This window comes from Herpailurus yagouaroundi, unplaced genomic scaffold (assembly GCF_014898765.1).
Source record: "Herpailurus yagouaroundi ecotype Mexico unplaced genomic scaffold, PumYag 182, whole genome shotgun sequence".
Classification (NCBI taxonomy): Eukaryota; Metazoa; Chordata; class Mammalia; order Carnivora; family Felidae; genus Herpailurus; species Herpailurus yagouaroundi.
The window spans coordinates 39352732-39371429 of NW_024412413.1; positions in this window are offsets into that span (position 1 = coordinate 39352732).

Below are 18698 nucleotides of genomic sequence, written 5' to 3' on the forward strand. Positions count from 1 at the left end.
TCTTTGGGATTTTGGCTGGGGGATGGGCGGGGGAGATGGCGCTGGCGAGCGCCTTTGTTCCCCACCAAACTGAGCTCTGTTGTCCGGGGGCTCAGCAGCTCTCCTTCCCTTTGTCCTCCAGCCTTCCCGCTTTCTGAGCAGAGCTGTTAACTTATGACCTCCCAGCCGCTAAGTCGCGCTTGCTGTCGGAACACAGTCCGTCAGGCCCCTCCGCTTTTTGCAAGCCAGACTCGGGGGCTCTGCTTGGCCGGCGAGCCGCCCCTCCGCCCTGGCTCCCTCCCGCCGGTCCGTGGAGCGCGCACCGCCTCGCCACCCTTCCTACCCTCTTCCGTGGGCCTCTCGTCTGCGCTTGGCTCCGGCGACTCCGTTCTGCTAATCCTCTGGCGGTTTTCTGGATTATTTAGGCAGGTGTAGGTGGAATCTAAGTGATCAGCAGGACGCGCGGTGAGCCCAGCTTCCTCCTACGCCGCCATCTTCCCTCTATTCCTCAATACTCAATTTCTTAAAAGTCATAACTTCAGACCAACTTCTCAGTAGTGGGATAAGCAGACTGGAAGGTAGGAAAATAAAAGCAAAGATCCAAAACTCTTGTCTTGCCTTGTTCACCATATTTAATCACCACTCAAGGTTTTTTTCTTTTTTCCTTTCCCCACTTTGAAATAGTATTTCATGTGTATCCCTTTCTCTTGGTTCGAAGTACTAACCTTTCTACCCAGTTTATCCTGCATACTTTTATCACCTCATAGTTGTTTCCCATAATGTGACCTCCAGTCACATCCCGACCACCTCTCCATGTTATGCTCAGATGCCTCTGCTCCCTGAAGACGGCAGTTACGTTCAGCCCCCGTTCTGCCCTCATTTCTCTCCTCTTCCATTGGACTGAAGATCCACTTCACTCGGTACTATAACCACTGGCCCTATTCCTATAGGTTCATGAATTCTTTACAACTCTCTCAAATGTCCATTGTCTGTCCATTTGGCACATGAGTGCTGGAAAACTGAGAGCTCAAGGCCTCAGGCATCAACTTCTTTGACTTCTTCACACCTCCTTTTGCACATTCTGAGATAGTCTTCATCCTTTTCCTTTTCCTCGGCTAACTCACCTGTCAGGTCTCATCTTGAACATTCATTTTATTTTTAATCAATTTTTAATTTTTTTAATGTTTATTTATTTTTGAGAGAGAGCGCACGCGAGAGCAGGGGAGGGGCAGAGACAGAGGAAGACACAGAATCTGAAACAGGCTCCAGGCTCTGAGCTGTCAGCACAGAGCCTGACGCAAAGCTCGAACTCACAGACCACGAGATAGATAATGAGCTAAGCTGAAGTTGGATGCTTAACCAACTGAGCTACCCAGGCGCCCCTCAACTTGAACATTATAAGTTTTCATTCACTAGACAAGAATACCTATGCTTTTCCCTTTTATAAAACACTCAACACACTTCACTGTATCTCTCCCTACTTGCCTCTAAGATCAATAAGAATACGCCTGCTTATTCATTGCTCTCTTCCCGCCACCTAGCCCAGCACCTGGCAATAAAAAGTGTCCAACAGATATTTATTTGTTGACTTAAATATTTGTTGTCCGTTGATTTCTTTCTTTCTCATGCATCATAATATATTAAGTACATTCTCAGTTTTTAAAATATACTCGTATTTAATGAAGAAAAGGACAAGGAGAACGTATTCATCAGAGATAAATAAGTACGGCCTCTGAGAGTGTGCCTGCAGAATAATTAGAAATGCTATTCAAAGCCTTTCACCGATTGGCCCCTTGTTCTCTCCTTTCCTTCCTCAAATAATATTGAGACCTACTATGTAGAGACACTGGAGATATGGTGGTCAACAAAATGAGGTCCCAGTCCTCAGTGACTAAGTTTATAACCTAGTAGGGAAGAAAGAATATTAACAAGTAAGCAAAGGAAGCACTCCCAGGCAGTAGTGTGCACCACATGGAGAAACCAAAATAGAGTAAGTAGATAGTAACTGAGCATGGGATGACTATTCCAGGTAAGGTGGCCGAGGAAGGCATCTCTGAGGAAGGACCTGAGGAAAGTGACCGATGAGCCGTGTGCATATGTGGAAGGAGAGTGGTATTTGTAGAGGGAACTGCAGATGTCAATCCTGAGCCAGAAACAGATCTAGCATGCTTGAGGAAGGGAAAAAAGTAAGAGTAGAAGGACGCAGGGTAGGTTACAAATAGGGTGGGGGAGTTAAGGAGGCAGGAAACGTAGGGCTTCGTGAACCACAGTAAGGTCCCAGGGTTGTATTACAAGTAAGACGGGAAGATTTGGAGCATGAGACTGGCATAATCCATCTTCGTTCCTTCCATCGTTGACTGAGCGCCTGCTGTATGCCACGCACGGTGCCAGGCCCGCTTCTCTGACCGCACGCTGACTTGCCCCTCGCCACGCTCCACCCGCACTAGGCATATTTGCACTCTTGGAACAGGCCTCAGACTTTCCATGCCTTCGCCCACGACCTATACTGTTTGCTACGCAGCTGTCAAGACTCAGCTAACACAGCCTCCCTCTGGTGAAGCCCGATTTTCTTGGGCTCCCACGGCGCTCCTTTCTGCCTCTGCCACAGTAGTTATAATTGGCTGTGAGTACATCAATTCCTCCCACCAGACCAGAAGTCAGCAGCACATCTTATTTTTGTCTAAGGCCCTGATATGAGTCATTTCTTCCCCTTACACTTGTATAAATTGAATCCATTTTTGAGGCTATTTTAAGCATAAAAGAACAATATGTATGCTATGCTAGGAGATAAAAGTAGCTCCGTGACGCGGAAAAAAAAAAAAGATGCTCCTTGAGTCTAATGAAAAAATAGCCCAGCAATATGTAAGTTTAATGAAGCATTGTATCATTCATAAAACTGAATACAAAGATTTTGTGAACATCACAGAATGGCAGATTTAGGATTGATCTTGTAGCCTTGCAGTGTGCTTCTCCTTTTCAGGCCAGAGAATCCTCGGGCGAGTGGGCTAGGGCGCCTCAGAGCAGAGGTAAGGACGAGCAAGAGCAGAGGGGCGTGAGCGAGCTAGGATCACAGGCGTAGGGAGGCCTCTCCATCCATGCCCCACAGGAGCCTCCTTGCGTACGCTCGTGGCCGTACGTGGGGAGCTCACTCGTACACGTCCCCTATACGTGCGCTCCTTCTTTTACGTCTGGATCGCGGGCGTTGGAACGTTTGGAAACTCCTGTCCCCAGTGCCGTACTTCTTCGCCTGAGACAGGAAGAGAGAGAGAAGTACAAGACTACGCTAAAGGCAAGTTCTGGTGACTGCTGACAGTACACTTGAAAAATGCACTTCTGTGGCGCCTGGGTGGCTCAGTCGGTTAAGTGTCCGACTCTTAGTTTGGGCTCAGGTTATGACCTCGCGGTCGGTGAGTTCGAGCCTGTGCTGATGCTGTGGGGCCTGCTTGGGATTCTCTCTCCCCCCTCTCTCTGCCCCTCCCCCACTTGCGCTCTCTCGCGCGCTCTCTCGCTCTCTCTCTCAAACTAAATAAACTTAAGAAAGAAAGAAAGGAAAAGGAAAGAACGAAATGCACTTATAAGTGCTTCTCCTGCTCCCTTGGCTAGAATATATGCATTAGGAGCACAGGCAAAGCCAGACACACCCGGAATTGAGTGAACGAATGAATGATCAAAGATCTATGTAGAATAATAGTAGAGGTAACTGAAGAGACAACAGTATAAATTTGAAAAAGCAAAGAAAAATATTGAGGTGCTTTAAGATTTTAAATTATCTAGTTGGAAAAAAATGAGACAAAATACGTTGAGTGGCTAAATAAGGGAAATGTTAAGTACACTCTATACCTAGGTGTACTTAAGGATTATTTCTTACATATAACTAATTGTCAAAGTTTTAAAAGTTTATTTTAAATTTTCATTATAATTTCACTTCAAATATTGCCAGGTTTTCTTAAAAGGGTTGAATTTGCCCTTTACCAATATGCCAACCTTTGCTTTTGCTAAGTTCATCTGTAAACCTCTGAGTTAAAAATGTACTTATCTATAAGGACAAGTGATTAATGTGAGAGCGTGTTAATATTAAACAGTTGTTAAGGGTCCCTGCATCTCAATCGTGACATTTTATCAATTACAGCATGTTTATGTTCTGGGTATTGGATAGTAATAATATTGGAAGGGGTAGTGAATCTTGAATAACATCCTTAAAATTACAATCTGTTCATTTACACATCTTTGCAAATGTTAATAGAAACAAGAGTATTTTTGCAAACCTTAGTGCAAAAATCTCTTTTGACACCAGCACCATTTCACATTTGGTTGATCCTGATCCTAAATATAGAAGTGCTCTTATTGTAGTCTACATACTTAGTATTCCCTTATTCTTTAAAAAGCTGCATGTTGGCTCTAAACTAAGAAATTTGTAATCTCAAGTTAAAATGGAACAAGTGAGTTTCACTATCTTGTAATTATTAGAAGATTTAAAAATATGTATCCCCAGGCACAGAATCTATTTGTTATAATTGTGTGTATTAATAGATTCTTAGGGTATTAAGAATTTTATGTGAAACCTATTAAAAACAGCTCATGACTTCTTTGCCAGTGCAAGGCTGTGCGGCCAGTGAAACCAAAGACCGTGGGAAAAAACTTTGAATTCTTTGCTGATTGCTTTACTAAATATTGTCTAGTTTATTTAGTCTCAAAGAAAAAAGAAATTAATGTTTCTTGATCACCTACTGCGTGCCAAGCGTTCATAAGTACCATATGCACAATATATCTATGATTACGGCAGTATGATTCCCAGTTTACAAGAAACCGGCCATGAACTCCGGGCATCAACGATGAAGCCAGGATCTGAACAGTATTCCACTTCATGTACCTTTAAGAAGTCAACGTAAAAGGCCCTGGGGGGCACCTGGCTGGCCCAGTCAGAAGAGCGTATGAATCTTGATCTCAGGATTGTGAGTTTGAGCCCCACATTGGGTGAACAGATTACTTTAAAATCTTTAAAAAATTTTAAAAAAAACCTTAAAGGCCTCCCAGACTTTTCTTCAAAACCTATTTTGTTCCATCAGTCTGAACTGTTTTAACCGCAAAGATCTGAAGGTATCCCAAAAGTGTTCAGATTTTTGGTTTTTTTTAAGGAGGAAATAGCTTCAGGACACCTGAGTGGCTCAGTTGGTTAAACTTCCGACTTTTGATTTTGGCTCAGGTCACGATCTCATGGTTCGTGGATTTGAGCTCCGCATCAGGCTCTGCACTTGGCATAGAGCCTGCTTGGGATTCTCTCTCTTTCTGTGTTTCTGCCCCTCCGTCTGCTCTCTCTCTCTCTCTCAAAAATAAATTAATTAATTTTAAAAAAAGGAAATAGCTTCAATTTGTCAGTGGGTGACTTACATGAAAAACTTAATATTGCCTGACATAACTAATGAGAACTACCCATAAAGTTCATCTGTGATCCTAGCCCTTGGGAATGGGCTACATTAACACCATGTTTTCTTAATCTTTTTTGTATTGGCATATGAAAATATACCTCTAGTCAGTGGTTAAAAAATATTCAGTTATTAAAATAAATCTGGAGGGGCTCCTGGGTGGCTCAGTCTGTTAAGTGTCTGACTTCAGCTTAGGTTATGATCTCACAGTTCGTGGGTTTAAGCGGGCGTCGGGCTCTGTGCTGACAGCCCGGAGCCTGGAACCTGCTTCGGATTCTGTGTTTCCATCTCTCTCTGCCCCTCCCCCACTTGTGTTCGTTCTCTCTCTCCCTCTCTCTCTCTCTCTCTCTCAAAAATAAATAAAACATGTTTTTAAAAGTTAAAAAAAAAATTGGGGCTCCTGGGTGGCTCAAGTCAGTTAAGCGTCCGACTTTGGCTCAGGTCACGATCTCACGGTTCATGAGTTCAAGCCCCTCATCGGGCTCTGTGCTGACAGCTCAGTGCCTGGAGCCTGCTTCGGATTCTGTGTCTCCCTCTGTCTCTGCTCCTGCCCTGCTCACACTCTGTCTCTGTCTCTCAAAAAGTGAATAAATGTTTAAAAAAAATTTTTTTTAAGTTAAAAAAATTAAAATAAATAAAATAAATCTGGAACAATGGAAAGCATAATTTGTGCAGGTTGAAACTTTTATTTATTTATTTATTTATTTTTTACTTTATTTATTTTTTTATTTATATATGAAATTTATTGTCAAATTAGTTTCCATACAACACCCAGTGCTCATCCCAACAGGTGCCCTCCTCAATACCCATCACCCACCCTCTCCTCCCTCCCACCCCCCATCAACCCTCAGTTTGCTCTCAGTTCTCAACAGTCTCTTATGCTTTGGCTCTCTCCCACTCTAACCTCTTTTTTTTTTTTTTCTTCCCCTCCCCCAAGGTTGAAACTTTTAAACTTAAATTTGTTTTTCAAACTTATCCTGTTAGTGAACTTTTCAGTCCCTTCAAGCATTATTGGAGACCTTCTTTGCTTTTGCCATGGTGGAACCTCACCTCTGTTCCTAACACTTTCTTCTCTGTCACTGACCCCATTCCTCCCAATGGCTGCTTTGTGCCCTGCTAGTCTTTATTTATTTAGGTTCCCTCCCTCCAAAGACTTGTTAACAACTTCCCTTATCCTGTCTACCAAATATCTTTCGTGTACTTGAGTTTAGTCATTATTGTCATTGTTGTTCTAAAAACAACTTTGTTAAGTGGACCAACCCAGAAGACCAGCAATTTCTAAAGTTAGTAACACCTTGAGCAAACAAATTATTTTATGATTCATTCCTTTCATGACCCCTTATATATATAAAGGAAGAGAATTGTTTTATGGTGATACTAGAAACAAGTAAGTGTTTTAAACATCCAGTAGTTGTTGATATGGGTTTGGTCTGCTCAAATTATTACCTTGGTGTCAGGACAAGGAATGTATCTAAGTTTTCACTGAAAGAAATGTATGTTCATTAGAAAACTTCAAAGAGTTAAATCCCTTCTAATGTTTAACTGTAGCCCTTATGATATTAATCTTTAACATGGTCACAGATTTTTTTTTTTTGCACGGAGTAATACTTGATTTCATAAAAAGCCTGAATTGTAGATTTTTTTAAAAAGAAGATGTTAGTACTTTTTTAGCCCCTACTATAACCTGACTATTGACTTTGCAAGAATACTAAGATATGTGCTAAGAATTCACTGTTCTGATTTGAAAATTAGTTGCAGTTAACAAGTAATGTGGGCTTGAAAATAATTCATCTTGGAGCACCTGGCTGGCTGTGTTGGTGGAGCATCTGACTCTTGATCTTGGGGTCGTGAGTTCAAGCCACACACTGAGTGTAGAGATTACATAAGAATAAAACCTTTAAAGAGAGAGAGAGAGAGAGAGACAGAGAGAGAGAAAAGTTCATCTAAGTAATTTTCTCTATGAAGAGGAAAGGTTTTAATTGGCAGAGATAAACTGGATAACTAAACCAAAAATGAGCCTCTTCCTTTGTATTCTGAAAAGCATTTTCACCTAAAACATCAAAGAAATACAGTGGCTGAGGAAGTTGGCAGTGAGTACCAGTATATTCATTGGAATAGCATTAACAAAACGGGGGATCTAAAATGTCTTCTCACTTACTACCACAGTATAATGTCTATCCCTCAAACCACCAGGTGGCACCAACAAGCTTTTTCCAAATATGTACAGTAATGGGTGTGTGCTGAAGATACTTGAATTCCATCCACCCATGAACAATATCTGATACGATCACTACTAACACGTCTACAAACTCAACCCATCTGTTTAAGGAAGACTGTATAAAGTTATAGCTCTAGACGACCTTAAATGTTATTACTTTAGCAAATTACTAGCTGCTTAAGAGACTGCTCTTTTGACAAAAATATTGAGCAATCGATCAAAATACCATGCTTTAGTAACACAATGATGGACTGAGGGTCAGTAGCCCTGGTTCCTGTCTCATCTCCACCACCAAGTAACTTAACGTCTTCTGTAAGTCACTAAACCTCTCTGGTTACCAGCTTCCAGTTAGTAAAATGAAGGATTAGGACCAGAGAGTTGATATCAAAATGGCTTAAGTAAAAAATACTTCTGCAGAATCTCTCAGAATTGTTTGGAAACAAATGAAAACAAGGCTGGGGCGGGGGAATGGGTGGAGTGTGAGAAGGAGAAAGATGTTTAGGAAGCACATCCTGCTCTGCTTCTCATCGCTCTGCAGTGTCCAACTCATGGATGCTATGTCCAGAAAAAAATTACTTGGAAACCAATGAAGCAGGAAATTTACTAGGGTTCCCTCTGTTCCAGAAGTCTGATTCAAGTATATAGCTAGGTGCAATTTCTTAAACATTTATTTTTTAATTATATTTGCTCAATTTCAGGATATAGTGGAGATATTATTAACTCCATTTTACAAATGAATAAACTGAGACTGAGCAATTAATGTGTTTCCAAAATCACCTGGACAACATAGAGTCAGCATCCAGGACTTCTGTTTTTTGGGGTTTTTTAAAGTGTGTGTGTGTGTGTGTGTGTGTGTGTGTGTGTGTTATTTAAGTACTCTCTGTACCCCATGTGGGACTTGAACTCATGACCCTGAGATCAAGAGCCACATGATCCTCTGACTGAACCAGCCAGCGCCCCTGTTTCTTTTTTTAATTAAACTTTTTTGTTTTGATAAAAGTAAGGATTCACATGCAATTATAAAAAATACACAGAGAAGTCCCATGTACTGTTTACCCAGTTTTTCCTAATGGTAACATTTTACAAAATTAAAGTACCATATCACAACCAGGATATTGACACTAACACAGTCAAGAAACAGAACAATTACACCACCACAGAAATTCCTGTGCGTGCGTTTATAGCTACACACACTTCCCTCTGTAGTCCCCTGGGAACCACTAATTTGTTGTCCATTTCTTTAATTCTGTCATTTCAAGAATGTTATAGGGGCTCCTGGATGGCTCAGTTGGTTAACCATCTGACTCTTGACTTCAGCTAAGGTCATGATCTCACAGTCGTGAGATAGATCCCTGTGTTGGGCTCCATGCTGAACATGGAGCCTGCTTGGGATTCTCTCTCTCCCTCTTCCTCTGCCCCTCCCCCCAACCTCAAAATACATACAAAAACATTAAAAAAAGAATGATTTATAAATGAAATCGTACTGTATATAATCTCTTAGGATTTAGTTTTTCACTCATACTAATTCTCTGTAGATTTATCCGTACTGTTGCATGTATCAAGTGTTCATTCGTTTGTATTGCTGAAGAATATTCCATGTTATGGATGTACCACAGATTTTTAACCATTCACTCATTGAAGAATATCTGGGTTGTTTCAGTTTTTGGCTCTTAGGAGGAAAGCTGCTATAAGCATTTGTGTACAGATTTTGTATGAACATAAGTTTTTGTTTCTATGGGATAAATGCCCAGGAGTGCAATTGTTGAGTCACTGTGTAGTTGCATGTTTAGTTTTTTTTAGAAACTGCTAAACTGTTTTCCAGAACAGATATACCATTGTCCATTCCCATCAACAATGTAGGAGGGATCCAGTTTGTCCCCATCCTCACCAGAATTTAGTGTTTTCATTGCTTTTTAAAAAAATTCAGCCATTCTGGTAGGTATGTAGTGATATGTCATTGTGGTTTTAATTTGCATTTTCCTAATGGCTAATAATGTTAAACATCTTCCTATGTGCTTATTTGCCATCTGTGTATTCTTTTTGGTGAAATGTCTCTTCATGCCTTTTGTTCATTTTCCAATAGAATTGCTTTTTAAGTGTTGAGTTTTAGGACATCTTTATACATTCCAAAAATTAGTCTTTGTCTTTTCATCCTCTTAACAGAGTCATTCACAGAGCAAAAGTTTTAATTTTAATGAAATCCAGTGTATCCATTTTTGCTTTTATGGATCATGTCTTTGGTGTAAGGTCTAAGAACTCTTATCTCTAGATTTCAAAGATTTTTCACCTATTTTCTTCTAAAAGTTTTATAATTTTTTATTTTACATGTATGTCCATGATCCATTTTGAGTTAACTTTTGGGTAAGGTCTGAGGGTTAGGTCGCTTCAGCACTGTTTATTTATTTATTTATTTATTTATTTATTTATTTATTTATTTTTTTAATGTTTATTATTTTTGGGAAACAGAGGAGAGAGTGTGAGCAGGGGAGAGGCAGAGAGAGAGACAGAGACAGAGGATCTGAAGCGGGCTCTGTGCTGATAGCTCTGTGCTGGGTCTAGAACGCACGAACCATGAGATCATGACCTGAGCCAAAGTCGGACACTTAACCCATTGAGCTACCCAAGTGCCCCAGCACTGGTTTTTGTTTTTGTTTTTGTTAAAAAAAAAAAAAAAAACAAAAACATCTTTCTTCCACTGAATTGCATTGGTAGCTTTGTCAAAAATTAGTTAGGCATATTTATGTGGGTCTATTTCTGGCTCTCTATTCTATTCCATTGATTTGTGTGTCTGTCTCTTCACCCATACCACACTGTCTTGATTAGTAAAGCATACAAAAAAAATATTGAAATGGAAAAGACTGATTCCTCCTACTTCATTGTTTATCAAGAATTTTTTTTAATTATTCTTTTTTTTTTTTTTTTTTTTTTTGCCTTTCCATATACAGTTTAGAATGGTCTTGTTTATATCTACAGGAATCTTGCTTGGATTTTGATAGGAATTGCATTAAATTTTCATATAAGATCAGGGGAAATTGCCATCTTTACTATGTTGAGTCTTCTAATCCATGAACACAGTTTGTCTCTCCATTTATTTAGATCTTATATTCTTTCACCAGTGTTTTGTAGTTTTTGGCATGTAAGTCTTGTACCTGTTTTTTGATGTTTACACCTAAATATTTCAATTTTTTGAGTGATTATAAATGGTAGCTTTTAAAATTTATTTTGAGAGAGAGAGAGAGCATGTGAATGAGCAGAGAGAGAGGGGAGAGAGAATCCCAATCAGGCTTCCCCAACAAGGGGCTCCACCTCATGACTGTGAGATCATGACCTGAGCTGAAGTCAAGAGTAGACACTTAACCCAGGCACCCCAATGGTATTTTATTTTATTTTACTATTATTATTTTTGAATTTTATTTATTTTTGAGAGAGAGAAGGAACACAAGCAAGGGAAGGGCAGAGAGAGAGGAAGACGAAGGATACAAAGCAGGCTGTGTGCTGACAGCAGACAGACCATTGTGGGGCTTGAACTCAAAAACCTCAAGATCATGACCTGAGCCAAAGTCGGGTGCTTAAATTACTGAGCCACCCAGGTGCCCCATGTTGGAATCCACATGTTAATTGATAGTAGATAGAAACAGTTGACTTTAATATGCTGATTTTGTATCCTTTGACCTAAAGGAACCCACTTATTAGTTGTAGGAGGTTTTTTGTACACTCCTTAGAATTTTCTATGTAGACAATTATGTCACCTGAAAATAGGGACAGTTTTATTTATTCATTTTTTTTCTTGATCTGTATGCTTTTTTCTTTTCTTTTCTTGCTTTATTGCTCTGGCTAGAAACTCTAGCACTGTGTTGCATGAGAATGGATGTTTTTACCTTGTTCCTGATCTTAGGTGAAAAGCATTATCATTCACCATTAAGTTTAATTTTATCTAGGGGCAGCTGGGTGGCTCAGTCGGGTAAGCATCTGACTCTTGATTTCACATCAGGTCATGATCTCACAGTTTATGAGATCGAGGCCTGCATCAGGCTCTGTACTAACAGAGCTTGGGATTCTCTCTCCCTCTCTCTCTGCCAGTCCCTGCTCACGAGCACACATGCATATACTCTCTCTCTGTCTCAGAATAAATAAACATAAAAAAAAAAGTATAATGTTATCTGTAGGTTTTTTGTAGAGGCTCTTGATCAAATGAAGGAAGTTCCATTCTAGTCATGTCTTTCTGAGCATTTTTATCATAAATGTGTACTAAATTTTGTCAAATGATTTTTCTGCATCAATTGATATTATCATGCATTTTTCCTCATTTTTACCCTGTTAATATGGCAAATGACATTGATTTTCAAATATTAAACCAATCGTGCATCCTCCCAGGAATAAACCCCACCAGTATGGTCTGTAATTCTCTATGTATATCTATATGTATGTATGCATATATGTGTGCAGATGTATGTTTACATGTGTATATATGTGGATGTCTGAATTTTGTCAATATTTTGTTCAGGATCTTTATATCTGCATTCATGAAGTATATTGTTCTGTAGTTACCTTTTTATGTACTGTCTTTGTCTGGTCTGGTGTCAGGGTAATAGCTTCATAAAATGACTTAGAAAGCATTCCTTCTTCTATTTTCTGGAAGAAACAAGAATTTATGTCTAATTGGCATTAGTTCTTCTGGTAGTTGGCACCTGTTTTTTTGTTCAGTTTGAGATCTTCCTGGTTCTTGGTATGTTGACTGAATTTCAGTCGAAATGGAGACATTTGAAGTATTATGAGACTGTGAGGGGCACCTGGGTGGCTCAGTCGGTTGAGTGTCCAATTCTTGGTTTCAGCCCAGGTCCCGATCTTCTGGTTCGTGAATTTGAGCCCTGTGTCAGGTCCCAAGCTGACAGTGTGGAGCCTGCTTGGGATTCTCTCTCTCACTCTTTCTCTGCACATCCCCTGCTCCCTTTCTCTGTCTATCTAAATAAGTAAATCAACTTTAAAAAGAAAAAGACTCTGAATCTTATTTAAACCTTCTGATTTAGCTGGCTTCTTCTGATAGCACTCCAGCAAGGAAGAGGTGCAGATGGGAATGCTACCTCATTATTCTCAGGTGGGGGTAGGAGTTCTCTATTTATAGCTCTGTGGCCTCCTTATTATTGCTAGGCAGGGGTATGTGTTCTGGCTTCCTGCTAGACCTCCACTGAAATCTCCATGGCTGGGGTGAGGAGCAGTGCCCTATTACTGCTCTCCTTGTGACCTCTGTTGACACCAAGGTGGGGTGGAGAAAGTGACCTTGTAGCCATTGTCCCTGTGCAATGGTGAAGTTCTTGTATTTCCACTAGGTCTCCCATGACACCACCGTAACGGAAATGGGAAAAACATCACATTACTGCGGGATGGAAGTCCAGGCTCCCCACATGATTCATACGGTCATTGTGGAGCACGTCATTTCCTAATGTGGGTAAAGTTCCAGCTCCCTCCTTCACTTTCTTTTTTATCACACTGTTGGAGCAGTTGGGGTGTTTTATTTCAGCCTGAAGAGGATGGAAATATAGACTCCCCATTTTGCTTTTCCTGGTGTAGATAGGGGTGGAGAGAGATTTTTCTCTGGTGTTTGGCTGGGATAGAGTGGTTTTCTCAAAGTTTTCTTTTTTTTAAATATTTTTTTATTTCTTGAGAGGTGACGTAGGGGCAGGGGAAGACAGAGAGGGAGAGAGAGAGAGACAGAGAGAGAGAGAGACAGAGAGAGAGAATCCCAAGCAGGCTCCACCCTCAGCACAGAGCCTGACATGGGGCTTGATCTCACGACCTGACCTAAGCTGAAATCAAGAGTTGAATGCTCAAGTGACTGAGCCACCCAGGCGCCCCCTCAAAGTTTTCTATCTTACTGTGTTCCTATTTTCTTGGTTCTTTGGTTAGAGAGAGCAGGTGTTTTTGCTTTCGGTCTGTGCCTATTGATGTGTCTAGTTTTGTGGGCTTCTCTAGCACCCAGTCCAGGATAAACGAGACAAAAAGGAAACCCAGGGGATTCACCACCAGGTCATTCCTTGGGCTCCGGGTTCCTAGCTTGTCTGTCTTCTCTCCACCCTTCAGAGTCATTTATATTTGTGCAGTCATAAGTTGTATTTAATGGCAGAAGTAGGGAAACGTATATTTACTCCCTCTCTCCAGCAGTAGAAGTCTTATTTCTAGTCTTTTTATTTCATACGTGAAGGCAATAATCTCTACCTTACTATAGAAAATAATAATAAAGGTATCTCAAAATGTGCAATTAGTGTCAAACACAGAAGAGATTGTTACAGCTTAAGGACACTTTGTGAAGCAAAAACGACTTGAGTTCCCATCCTAATAAGTAAATGCCATCGCTTAAGTCCTATAATTCTCCAAACATTCTCTAATAAAGAGCTCAAAAATAATTATCATGCCTTTAGCTTTTACCATGCACCAGACACTATGTTGGTTGTCTTATATGCAATTAATGCTCTCAACAACCAAATGCCGTAAGCATTATTACAGCCATAAGTTTTACCATTGAGGAAAAGTGAGGTTTAGAGACTTGAATAAGCCATGTCTTGCATCTGAGCTGAGTCTATCCAAAATCAAATACTGTTATTTAACCGCTCTGCCATACAGAAGACTCATTACTCAGAATCAAAATAAATGCATGCAGAAGGGACCTCTGGACACCATCTGCCTAGTTGAAACCAAAATGAAACTATTGTAGACTACTGAAATATTGAAAAACTAAGGGAGCAAACAATGATTGGAATCAGACACTCCACAGTGAGGTGTGGAGACACCAAACAAGAAATGAATAAAAATATTTAATCTAAAGGTGAACATTGTATGCCTGACAATTTCACTTGCCTTAGTGATCCTCAGTTTCTCTATGGGAAGATGATGTGGGGAAGGGCACACTGTTCTTTAATTTAATGTGATGTAAGATGTGCCAGCATTATGAATCACAGGAAAAATGAAATATTTTATGTGGCTTTAAAGCTCTTGAGCCTCAGGGGGAAATACATTCCTGGTCAATGAAGTTGTGTATCAGTTCTACCTTTTCAAGTTTTATAAAAGTACTTTTCCTTTAACGATTGATGTCATCGTTTTCGTTAATCAATTGCATTGCAATGATACCATCTTTGAATTCATTTTTTCTCTTTGAACATATGGATCCCTAGGAGTGTCTTTCTAAACAAACGCCTCTTGTAATTTTTTGAGTTGATCTTTTCTTGTTCATATTCTGTCTGCTTATCTCCTTAATTGTCTGAGTCCACTTCAGCAAATGATCTTGATCTTTCTTCCTGGCCTTTTAAATGGTATCACTTCTAAGAGCATCTGGTTGGAAGAATATCTCCATAGAGTTGAAGTCTATGACAACACCACGATGTCAGAGCTGTATAGGGATTTGATAAAGGAAGATAGAACCTGAGCTATCTCTTAAGATATAGGCGCCCCTCTACTAGTCTGTCAGCACTTTCCTTGCCTTCCATTCATTACAGTGATCAATGAAATAGGCCTTTGTTTACCAAAACCCAAACAGCATCTTTCTTTCATTCTACTTTTTTTGTTTTTGTCACATAGAAGTTTACAGCTATGATTTTATGCTACATTGAGTAATATTTTTGATGTTATTATGTGGTACTCATTTTGAAATTACAACATTCTACTCCAAAACCCAGGGAAGTGTTACTACTTTTCTCTTTTACAGGTGAAGAAACTGAGGCGGAAGTAATTAAGTGACTTGACCAAGTTCACACAGTAAGTGGTATAAGCAGGATTAAATGAAAGGAAGTCTGACTTTGAAATGCATATCTTGGGGGTACCTGGGTGGCTGAGTCAGTTGAGCCTTCAACTTTGGCTCAGGTCATGATCTCTCACAGTACGTGAGTTTGAGCCCCACATCCGGCTCGCTGCTGTCAGCGTAGAGCCTGCTTTGGATCCTCTGTCTCTCTGTCTCTGTCCCTCCCCCGCTCATACTCTCTCTCTCAAAAATAAATAAACATAAAAAAAAAAAAGAAATTCATATCTTAACCAATATGCTACACAGCTCCCGGCTGATTCTGATACTGAAAAGCCATCTTCATTTTTGTTGAGTTCTTCAAGACATTAACATGGCATCAACATATCTTTTACTTTAAAAAAAAAGCAAAAAACTTTCCCTCCATTTTCCCTTCCTTTTTGCTATTAGGTAGAACCATATGATATTGATGATATTCAACCATTCACAAAAATGGCAATGTCATATGTACATAATATAACATATATTTTTAATATACTTGTCTTTCTCAATATAGCTCTTTTGTTTCATGTTCCTTGACTTCTTAAATATCCATGTACTCCCTCTTAATGTTCAATCCTTTTACAAGTCTGTAGACCATACAACCAGAATGATACTATATAAGAATAAGAAATTTGGGCCGCACCTTCCTTGCAATACAGGCCTATTGCCTTCTGACTTGCTACTTTTGGACATTATTTTGTATATTTACTGTAACGTTTATGTTGAGTAACATAGGACAATAGGGATACTGGTCATGATTTTAGTGGTTTACACTAGTGAGTATGTTTTCTCTGTTATTTATCTGGTTTTGAAAAAACAAGAGAAGTCAAAATAAAGTTGCAAAAATTTTCAAAGTCAGTTTCTCTTTTAAACATTTTTCAATCAACATGTATTAAATCCACACAAGGTACTGCCACTCTATATGACATTAAGGTATAGAAATATATAAAATTAAAAAATATATATCATATTGGTCCTTCAAGAATTTATTTTATTATTATTATTTTTTTAATGTTTATTTTATTTTTGAGAGAGAGAGACAGAGACAGAGCATGAGCAGGGGAGGGGTACACAGATAGGGAGACACAAAATCTGAAGCAAGCTCCAGGCTCTGAGCTGTCAGCACAGAGCCCAATGTGGGGCTCAAACTCATGAACCATGAGATCATGATCTGAGCTGAAGTCAGACACTTAACCAGACTGAGCCCCCCAGATGCCCCTGGTCCTGCATGAATTTAAAGGAGAGCCTATATACTTAGACATTAAGGTTTTCTTAGACTTTTCTGGTTTCTGACCATATGTCCTTGAGGGAGAGTTCTAGAGAAAAATCTGCCAGGGGCTATTGCTTTCTCACCTTATTGTTGACTAACTTTGCAAATTACCAATTATGATTTTTTTTGAAATGGTGGTTGATAGTTCTGCAAACTGTTTTTTTTGCAAAATAATTTCTGATGATAAGCCATTTCTGATGATAAGCCATATGGATAATCAGACCATCAATCTAGCTTCCTTTTTCTTAAATATGGAGATGGCTAACAAAAAGACATTCCACGTTCTTTGGTCACCTGGGTTGCTAGGCCTCACAAACATGGGTTCAAGGAACACTATAGACACAAAGGGTCCCAAGATCAGGGTTCCATCATGCTATTGGGACTCCATGCAACACCAGTGGACTTTATATTGGGGCTGAGGAGGGCAAGAGAGCGAAGCCTTTTCTTTGGCCCCCTTTTTCAAAGCTGGAGTGATGGATATTTCATACCTCTGAGATCTCATATTATTTAGTAAGGGTGGTTCTTTTTCAGGTTCACATTTGCTTATTCATTTGGAAAACATTTGCTAAGGGCCTGCTTGTATGGCAGGATTAATGCTAAAGGATATGAAAATGGATAAAATATGGTGGCTGACCTTGAGGGGCTCATAATGCAGAAGTACAAACAATTACAAAATATGATGATAGCTAAAGTAGGGGCCTGTGAGTCATCTACTACAGAGGAATAAGCACTTAGCTTCCTCAAGAATGGACACAGAGGAAATCCAAGGGAGTTTACTGAGGAGGTGACATTTCAGCTGATTCATGAAGAATAAGCAGGTGTTTCAGGGCAGAAAGGGAGCAAAGGAAGCCACTACAGAAGGAGAGAATAAACTTTGTTTATGCTAGTTTGTTTGTATGTACCTGAACTTACTTGAAAAGGAGTCAGAGACAAGATTCCAAAGTATGTTTAGGCTATGCTTAGACTTTACCTTGAAGCACAGTAGAGACAAACAAAGGATTTTAATCTAACAGTGTAATCATCAGATTTATGTTTTAAAATGTTATTCTTGGGGGCTCCAGGATGACTTAGTCAGTTGGGTGTCTGACTCTTGATTTTTGCTCAGGTCCTGATCCTAGGGTCTTGGGATCAAGCCCTCCACCCCCCTACACTGGGTGTGAGACCTGCTTAAGCTTCTCTCTCTCTCCCTCTGCCCTCCCTCTGGCCTGCCCCCCTCCTGCCTGCACAGGCTCATGCTTGCTCTTTCTCTCTCTCTCTCTCAAAAAAAAAAAAAAAAAAAAAAAAAAAAAAAAAAAAAAAGAATAAAATGTTATTCTGCTTTTATTGTGGAGAATGACTTAGTAGTTAAATAAGTCATCCAGTTTAAAACAAGTAAGAGTTTCCAAAATGGGAGCCAGGGTAGGAATTTAAGAGATTTGGGAGGTAGAATCCAGGGAGTGGTTACTGATAGAATGTGGATGTTGAGAGAGGTGAGCACAATTACCTCCAGGTAACTGACTGGATGGATGATGGTAATAACAACATGTATTTCATTAATTGTAAAAAGCACAATTTTTTTTTCACATATAAACATCACTGAAATTCAGACCCATCTTGTATTCAATTATATGTCTACTTAATGTTTTTAGTATTTTTGTTCTTACTCCATGATACAATAAATAATGGTGCATTGGCCACATGATGACATCTTCCGCTTGGTATAATATGGGAAATAAGGTCAGGAATACAGCAGAAAGGTCAGATTTGGGCAGGAGGGCTAAGAGGGAAAAGGTCATCACCTATGAGAGATGAGGGAGATGGTACTTTTAGCCATTATACATTTACCTCATTATTTACAACAAAAGCCACATTCCGGTTCTGCACCTGGGATGCTTGGTTAGTCTAGGCAGGTGAATTGTTCTGGTAGCTGGACATGGAGGGGTTCAGGTGATGGTGTGCAGGGCAGAGTTCACCTGGAAAGCTGGGTTTATGGAAGGATGGAGCAAAAAAGATTGTAATTTTTCACTGACTTATCTTTTGTTGAATTTGGTATCTTGCATT